Source organism: Elephantulus edwardii, unplaced genomic scaffold (genome assembly GCF_000299155.1).
Source record: "Elephantulus edwardii isolate Elephantulus edwardi_28Jun2011 unplaced genomic scaffold, EleEdw1.0 scaffold00119, whole genome shotgun sequence".
Classification (NCBI taxonomy): domain Eukaryota; kingdom Metazoa; phylum Chordata; class Mammalia; order Macroscelidea; family Macroscelididae; genus Elephantulus; species Elephantulus edwardii.
In genome coordinates, this window is record NW_006399869.1 from 9847689 (window position 1) to 9856293 (window position 8605).

Below are 8605 nucleotides of genomic sequence, written 5' to 3' on the forward strand. Positions count from 1 at the left end.
TTATTGAGTCTTTCTCCAATCTTGATGCCACATTTCTCTTCATAAAGTCCAACCTCCCAGATGATATGTTCCACATACAGATTGAAAATGTATAGAGAAATTTTGTATCCTTAACAGATTTCTTTCTTGATTTTTGAGCTATGTTCCCTATTTGCACAATAGCTTCTAGGTCTAGATATCAGTTTCACATAAGCACAATCTAGTGCTCTGGGATTCTCTTTCTTCTCAATGTTATCTACAATTTGTTGTGATCCACATGGTCAAATGCCTTTTAATAGTCAATAAAACATGGAAAGACCTCCTTCTTGTACTCTGCTTTCAACCAAGATCCATTTGATCTTGGCAATGACATTCTTAGTGCCACAGCACCTTCTAAACCTAGCTTGTATTTCTAATAGTTCTCTATTGAGGTACTATTCCAGTTCTTTTTTGGATAATCTTCAGCAAGATTTTGCTTGCGTTTGCTATTAATATTATTGTTAAATAATCTCCCCCTTCCCCAATTTGATCCCTCTTTAGCCTCAACACTTGGTTTCTCTGTCATTTGCTGTCAAGGTATTCAATGTTCTTAATGAAGTATCTTTCATACTATGAGATGCATTTTTACTTGGGATCTGTCTGCTTCTTTGGCAAAGATGCCCTTAATTGTATCCTTTGAGCAGCTATCTCCCAATAATTTGTTGCCTTATTGTGGAATATACTAATCGTGTTGGGACAGCAGTAATTTCTCATCCTTGTTGGTTTGAAGACATGATCCAAATACCTCTCTAGAGATATTCTTCCCCAATCCAGACTTTCCTGAAACACATAGCCAATTTTGAATTAAATAATAAGATTTATCTCAATTCTATGATCAACATTTGGCATCAGCAGTCAGGAAATCACAAGATGAATTACATTGGAAAAATCTGCTTTCAAGGACCTCTCCAGAGCACTAAAGAGTGACAATATCAGATTAGAGACTAAGGTATGCTTGAGTTTATACTCTATGCAATCACTAGCTATGCATCAAAGAACTGGACAATGACTAAGGATGACAGAACAAGAATTGACACCTTTGAGTAGCGGTGCTGGAGAAGAGTTCTGAACAGTCCTTTAAATGCCAAGAGAACAAACAAGTTTTTCCTGGAAAGGGTGAAACCAAGTTATTACTGGGAGGGAAGAATTTTGAAGCTCCATCTAACAGACTTTGAAAATGTTTCCAGGAGGGATCAGTCCTTGGAGAAGGACATTCTTGAAAGGACAGAGGGATAGCACAAAAGAGGAAAGCCCTGCAGGACATGACCTGATGCTATAACTGGAGTAATGGTGTTAAGTGTGTTGAAGTTAGTGAGATTAGCTCAGGATAGGACAGGCAAGATTCAGAGCTACTGTGTATATGGTCATTATGACTCACAGAATACTCAATGGCATATAACAACAATAACAACAACAACATACCTCAGAATCATAAAACTTTCATAAAATGTTCTAAACAAATATTGCCATCAAGTCTCATAATGACCCCATAGAACAGAGTATAATTGCTATACTTTCCAAGGCTCTAAATATTTACAGAAGAAGACATCCATCCCTGTAAAGTAGCTGAGGGTTCAAACCTTTCAGATTGTAGCAAGTACACCAGTATACCACCAAGATTCCTTAAGAAATTATTTAAGGTGAATTAATTCTGGCTTTTTCCTCAGACTTCCTTTTTCTCCTCTGTCACTCACATTTCATAGGCTGATGCCATATCAAGGTCTCCAAGCTCCTTAGGGGATGCTGCCAACCAGACAATAGACAAAATGATCACTTGAAATTCAGACACACACACAAACACACACACACACACACACACACAGAGAGAGAGAGTTCTGTCAAATATTGATCATGCATTTCCCAACTCCAGATGGGGGAGAAAGTAGACAGACTTTTAGTCCCTGTCATCCAGCATGATAGAAAGTAATCCTGAATAGTAGAATTTACTGGAGGGTTAATAATTATAGCCCACAGCTGACTACAAGGAAACTATAAAAAAGTAAGAGTATCCTGAGATATCCCAGCCTCAAAATAGCAATGTCTTCGTAGAGAGAGATATTCCAGAAAGAAAGAGTTAAAAAAAAAAAAGATAGAGCATTTCTATAAGTCATTTCCATTTTATGAAAGGAATTTTGGAAATTAAATCAGAAATATCTTCAAAGGCCAAAAATTCCAAGGATTTAGCAATGCGAAGAAATCTCTTCTCCAAAACTACAATTGGAGATGCCATAAGAGCTCAATCAGTAGTGAGGCATTCCAAAAAGTTAGAGAGCTCAGTAGTCCAGCCAGTCCAGTGACCAAGAAGCATCCAAGGTTCAAAATTAAAGACTTAGACACATTATCATCAAGTTGGTTCTAATTCATAGTGACTCTCCATTGAATTTCCAAGACTGTCAATCCTAAAAGGAAAAAGCTTTCCATCTTTCTTCTTTCTTCCAAGGAATGGTTTGTGGATACAAACAATGGGAGATGCTCTGTCTTTGCGCTAACTGTGCAAGTCACCATGAACTATGCCACCAGAGCTTCCTGACTCATGTATTATTTGATCACAATTTAAGACAATCATACTCAAAAGGTGCTGTCGAGTCAAGTTAGACTTAGAGACCCTGTGCATGAAACATCTGAACCCTGTTCTATCCTGTGCCATCCTCACTCTTCCTGACACACAAGAGCAACAGTCACCTTATGCATCCACCTGGTTCAGGATCTTCCTCTCTTTTGCTGACCCTCCGTCCTACCCAGTATCATGTCCTTCTCCAAAGAATATCACCTCCTAGCAAAATATTCTAAGTATGTGAGATGAAACCTCATCTTTCTTGCCTCCAAAGAGCACTCCAGTTATACCCTCTATAAGACATATCTGTTCATTCTTTTGGTTATTCATGGGGTGTTCAGTGCTCTTCTCCAACATCACAGCTCAAAGGCATCAATTCTTTTTCTGTCATCCTTATTTATTGTCCAACTCTCAGGTAAATAACTAATAATCGGGAAGACCATTTGATTCATCATTCTGATTCCTGCCTGAATCAGACACACCTTAGGCCTCAAACTGACATCATTACTCCTCGCCCTTGATACTAGCAATCAAGAAATCAAAATACATCTGACATTAGAAAAATCTGCTCTTAAGGACCTTTCCAAAGATCTAAGAAATGATAATGTCAGTTTAAAGACTAAGGAGCGCCTGATCCAAGCCATGTTGTTGTTGTTGTTGAGTACTGTGAAGTCAGAATTTACCCATACTTGATTCTAAAGAAAATTTTCGGAGGCAGTAAATCATACAGAAGTAAATTACCCATCCTCCTGTAGAGCAGATATTGGATTCAAACCATATGCTTTTGCATTGCAGCCCAGCTTCTTACCACTAGGCAACCAGAAATTCCTGATCCAATTCATGGTCCTTTCAATTATTTGCTATTCATTTGAAAGTCTGATGATGAATTAGGATGATAGATGAATTGATGCCTTTGAATTGTGGTGTTGGAGAAGAGTACTGAATATCCCAATGACTATCAAAAGAACAAATAAGTCTGCCTTGAATGAAGTGTAATAAGGGTCCTCCTTTTAGAGGCAAGAGTAGTGAAACTTCATCTCACATACTTAGGACACATTGTTGGTAAGCACCAGTACCTGGAAAAAGACATCATGTTTGGAAAGGGGGAGGGGGTCAGTGAGAGAGAGGAAGACCCTCCATAAGACGGATTGACATGGTGACAATAATGGACTCAAGTATGTTAAAGATGATGAGGATGGCACAGGTTAGGGAAGAGTACAGATCTGCTGTTGTAAGGTTATTTGAGTCATAGCTGATAGAACGGACTCTAAAAACAACAATGACAATTTTATAAAAATTCCTTATTAAATCAATGTATACTACCTGCCTTACTTTCTGAATTCTGTTCTGTGTAGTAGCGTGCTTCAGTCATCATGATTACTTTGTGTACAAGTGTTTTTCCTGTTGTCAAACATGTCCTCATTTGTTTTAGTTTACTTTGTTTCCTATATCTGCTATATTCCTTCCTATAAACTTGTTTATGTTATTGTTGTTGTTGTTGTTAGGTGCCGTTGAGTCGTAGACAACTCATAGCAACCCTATGAACGAAAGGCCTGAGCACTGTTCATAGAGTTTCCGGAGGCAAGCCATATCAGAAGGGGATGCCAATCCTGCTTCCAGGCTTGTTTTAATCAGGAAGCTCCACCAAACACTGTCCACCATGGGTAACCAGTATCACATTTGGCACATCAGTGCCACAGTGTTCAGCATCACAGCAACCATGAGTTATCTCTTTACAGCAATACACAGACCAATTCTATACCACCTAGAAGAATGCTTGACAGAAAAACAATTTGAATCCAACCTGAGGACCACAGATTAAAATCATCCACGTTGGTCTTAGTATCATAACTTTCTGTCCACTAGGCCAACGTAGCTCTCTCTCTCTATGTCATCGTTATTATTGTTGTTAGGTGCCTTCGAGTCATAGATGACTCATAGTGACCCTATGAACAAAAGGCCTGAGCACTGTTCATAAAGTTTCCAGAGGTAAGCCATTTTTGGAAGTAGATGCCACTCCTGCTTCCAGGCTGGTTTTAATCAGGAATCTCCTGCAAACACTGTCCACCATGGGTAAACTTGTTTATAGAAGCTATAATCTTTGTTGAGGATCTCCAGGTCTTTCTCCCACAGAGTTACTAGTCGGTTCAAACTGGCTAACTTTCAGTTAGCAGCTGGTAATTGTAGCTCTAATTAGATAGCCTCAAACATTGACATGATGATCTTTCATTGAATTTCTAAAGCTATACATAAGAGGAAACTGTTCATCAATCTCCCACAAAACAGCTCTCATTTGGCTTTTTGGGTGGCAACACACTATGGACTGCACCCCTAGAGCTCTCTAGTAGTAGTAGGGTTATTATTTTTGTTCTTAAATGCCAGCAAGTGAACTTCAACTCTTATCAACATTATAAGCAACAGATCTGAACCTCACCCTGTCCTGTGCTGAAACTTTCATTTCTGTCTCCTTAATTCAAGGAGTCTACTGGCCTCCCTCTGGGCCCTCCTGCCTGCTCCACAGCTTGGAGATGTTCTTAAAACAGTAAGTTAAAAGTCTCATTACCTCTCCTATTTCTCAGGGATCACTGTAAATTGTGTGATGTTTTGAAAAATCACCAGATGGAATTGATTTTTCTTCTCATTGTAGAGAAAATGGGTCATAATTTCCTGGTTCTGTGTACGCATAATTACGCACCGCAGAGATTGTGAGCAGATAGAAGATCAGTCAGAATGTTTTCATTCCATTGTATTTAGAGTCACTGCAAGTTGGAGCCAGCTAAGCAGCACCCAACAACAGCAACAACATGCACCATAAAATTTCTTTTGTACTAGACATATTTGCATTCATACAGATATTCTTGAACTTTCTTCTGGGATGTAATTAAGTTGATTGTAAACAGATTAGTCCTTTAGGATCTCACTTTTAACATTTATTAGGCTTAGTGCTCTCACTACTATTGAGTCTAAAACAACTCGTAACTGATTCTCTAGTGAGTTTTTTGGAGGTTGCAAGTCATGCCTGAAGAGATTGACCATCTTTCTCCCTCACAGCAGCTGACGAATTCAAATGGCCAGGGAGGTGTTACTTTTTAGGCAAGAGGCAACTCCTTATGGACTAGGCCATCCACGCTTCTAGGCTGAGAGAGTAATATTTAATCTCAGGTTAATTTTTCCCACTATGGATGCAAAAACCTTAGTGCTCTAACTGATAAACCATGACTTATGAAGCTTTCCACTCTGGCTGCCAGCAGTTGGCAGTATTTGCAGCCTTGTTTGAATTCTGGGCATCATTCCCATTAATCTTTTTTAGTATATCATCTTCAGGCTTTGGGTTGTTTTCTCGCACACATATGCTAATCATTTCTCTACTGAATACATGAGGTGGGCCCTTAGAAAATGTCTGGAGTTCTCTTGCAGCTCTGTCCCCTCTGGTACTTTTTTTTTTATGCACCAGAAACCTTGGCTTGCTTCACTCCCAGGTTTGCCTTAAGTCAGAAAAACTACCAGACTTTGCACATTGGTTACTCACCCTGCACTGCAGCCTAAAAGCGTTCTTCAGGTAGTGTTCAGTCATGTCTTATGGTTCATCTCATTTACTTACTCTCAGGTTTATTGTCTTCATTGTCTACTCTTCATTATTTTAAGAAATAGTGTTTTATTTCCTTCCCCCCATTTGTTTCAATTTTTTTTTCCTAGAAGCAAAAGGCTGGATCTTTCTCCTCCCCATTAAACTCCCTTTGAAAATAATCCCAAATGTAAGGATAGTTTGCAAGAATAAAAAACATAAAAATATTTTATGTTTCTATTTAGATGTAACTTTTGTTCAACATTTTATTCCATTTGCTGTCTTGCTTCATTCAGACATAAATTTTTCCCCCTGTACATTTAGATATAGGTTACATATACATGGATTTTACAACTAGAGGACTCTTTAGAGGCAAAGATGATGAAACTTCATCTCACTTACATTGAGCATATTTCCCAGGAGGAATCACGCTTTGGGAGAGGCATCATGCTGGGAGAGGTAGAGGGTCGATGAAAGAGAGGGAGACTCACCACAAGATGGATTAACACAGTGACTGCCACAATTGGCTTGAACGTGAGATTGTGAGGATGGTGAAGACAAAGCAAGACTCAGATCTGCTCTTACAAGGTCTGTGTGAGTCAACTTGACAAGAACCACCCTTTAAATATTTCAATATTTAACCTTAACTAAAAGTATATTTATTTCATGTTGTCAGAATAGTTATCAACTTCAGAAAATTTAACATTGATTGAAAAACTATTTTTAATCTATTATCTATATTTTACTTTCTCAAATTTAACTAGAAATATTTTTCATGGAATTTTCCTTGATGGTGTCGTGGTAACATGTTAGGTTGCTAACCAAAAGATCAACAGTTCAAACCTACTTGCTACTCCACAGGAATAAAGATGGGCTATGTCAGTTTGAAGACTAAGGTGCATCTGATTCAGGCCATGTTCTTTTCAACCACTTGCAATGCATCTGAACACTAGACAATAGAAGAAGAATTGATACCTTTGAGCTCTGGTGTTGGAGATAAGTACTGAACATCCTGTAGACTGCCGAAAGAGCAGTTATGTGTTGGAAGGGATATAGCCAGAGTGCTCCTTGGAAGCAAAGATGATAAAGCTTTGTATCCCACACTTTGAGTATGCTTTTAGAAGAGGTTATTTCTTGGAGAAGAACATCATTCATTCTTGGGAAGGTGGAGGATCAGCAAAAGAGAGGAAGGTCCTCAATAAGATGGGTTGAATATTACCTGTAGCAATGGCCTCAAGTGTGTCAGAAATGATGAGGATGGTACAAGATAAGACAGGGTTCAGATTGGTTGTTCATTGTTCATAGGATCGCTATGAGTTGTACTCAACTTGATGATGCCTAACAACAACAACATGACCTTTAAAAAAATTAACAGCCTCAGAAATCAGAAAGATGATCATTGTGAGTTGGAATAAGAAGGTATTAGTCTTCTTTAATTGGGAATGATTGCTCAATACTCCATCTTCTGGAAAATATTGTTCTGGAGCTTATACTTGTTCAAATATTGAAGACCATTTTTACACCTGAGGGTCCTAAAGACATATAAAACCGGTCAGAAATATAATCATATTAACGACTGCCCCAGGGATGTGTAGAGGGTCTATCTCTGGAAAGAGGTAACTACTCAGGTCAATGGATGGTCAAATACGGGGCAACACTATTAATAATAAGAGTGTTATGTAGACTGAAATAAGCAAAGGAAGAAATAGTCCATTTTCATAAAGGTTTCTCATATGGTTGAGAAAGAATTGAATCACATGAGTCAAAACAGATTCATTAGACACAACAGAGAAATGAAATATGATAAACTAAGAAAGTAATAGTAGAAATCTACAAGCTGTTTATAAAGTTTATGTATGAAAACAAAGAATCTATAAGAGGATTTTAAAAGAGTGAAAATACTTTTTAAAATTAACAAAGTGGGAGGACTTCTGCACCAATGTCAAGACATAGTAAAGCTACAATAATCAAGATCTCATATTTTGGTGAAAGAATGAACAGATAAACTAAAGAAATAGAATAAAAGGTCTAGAAAGTGAAAAATAGCCCCATGACAATTCAATCTAAAAGATAACTTTATCATAAATGATGCTAGAACATTTTAATATCTGTACAAAAATAATAATAATAAATAAAGAATGTGCAAAGAACTGGAATTGGAAAACCAAAAAGAATGAACTCATTTGGCATTTCTTAAGCTGAAGGAACTTAATAACAAATTCAAGCCTCAAGATGCAATATTTAAAGATACTATGGACAGAGTATTGAGTGATCCAGGAAGCATCAAAAGAAAACAGGAGTACACATAGTCACTGTACCAAAAAGAATTGACAGACACAGGAGAATTTAATGAAACCACATATCACCAAGAGGCAAGTAATTCAAGCTGCTCTGAAGGAATTGGCAAAAAAACAATGCCTCAGGAATTGATGGCAAACTTGACATATTTCAACAAACAGATGCAATCC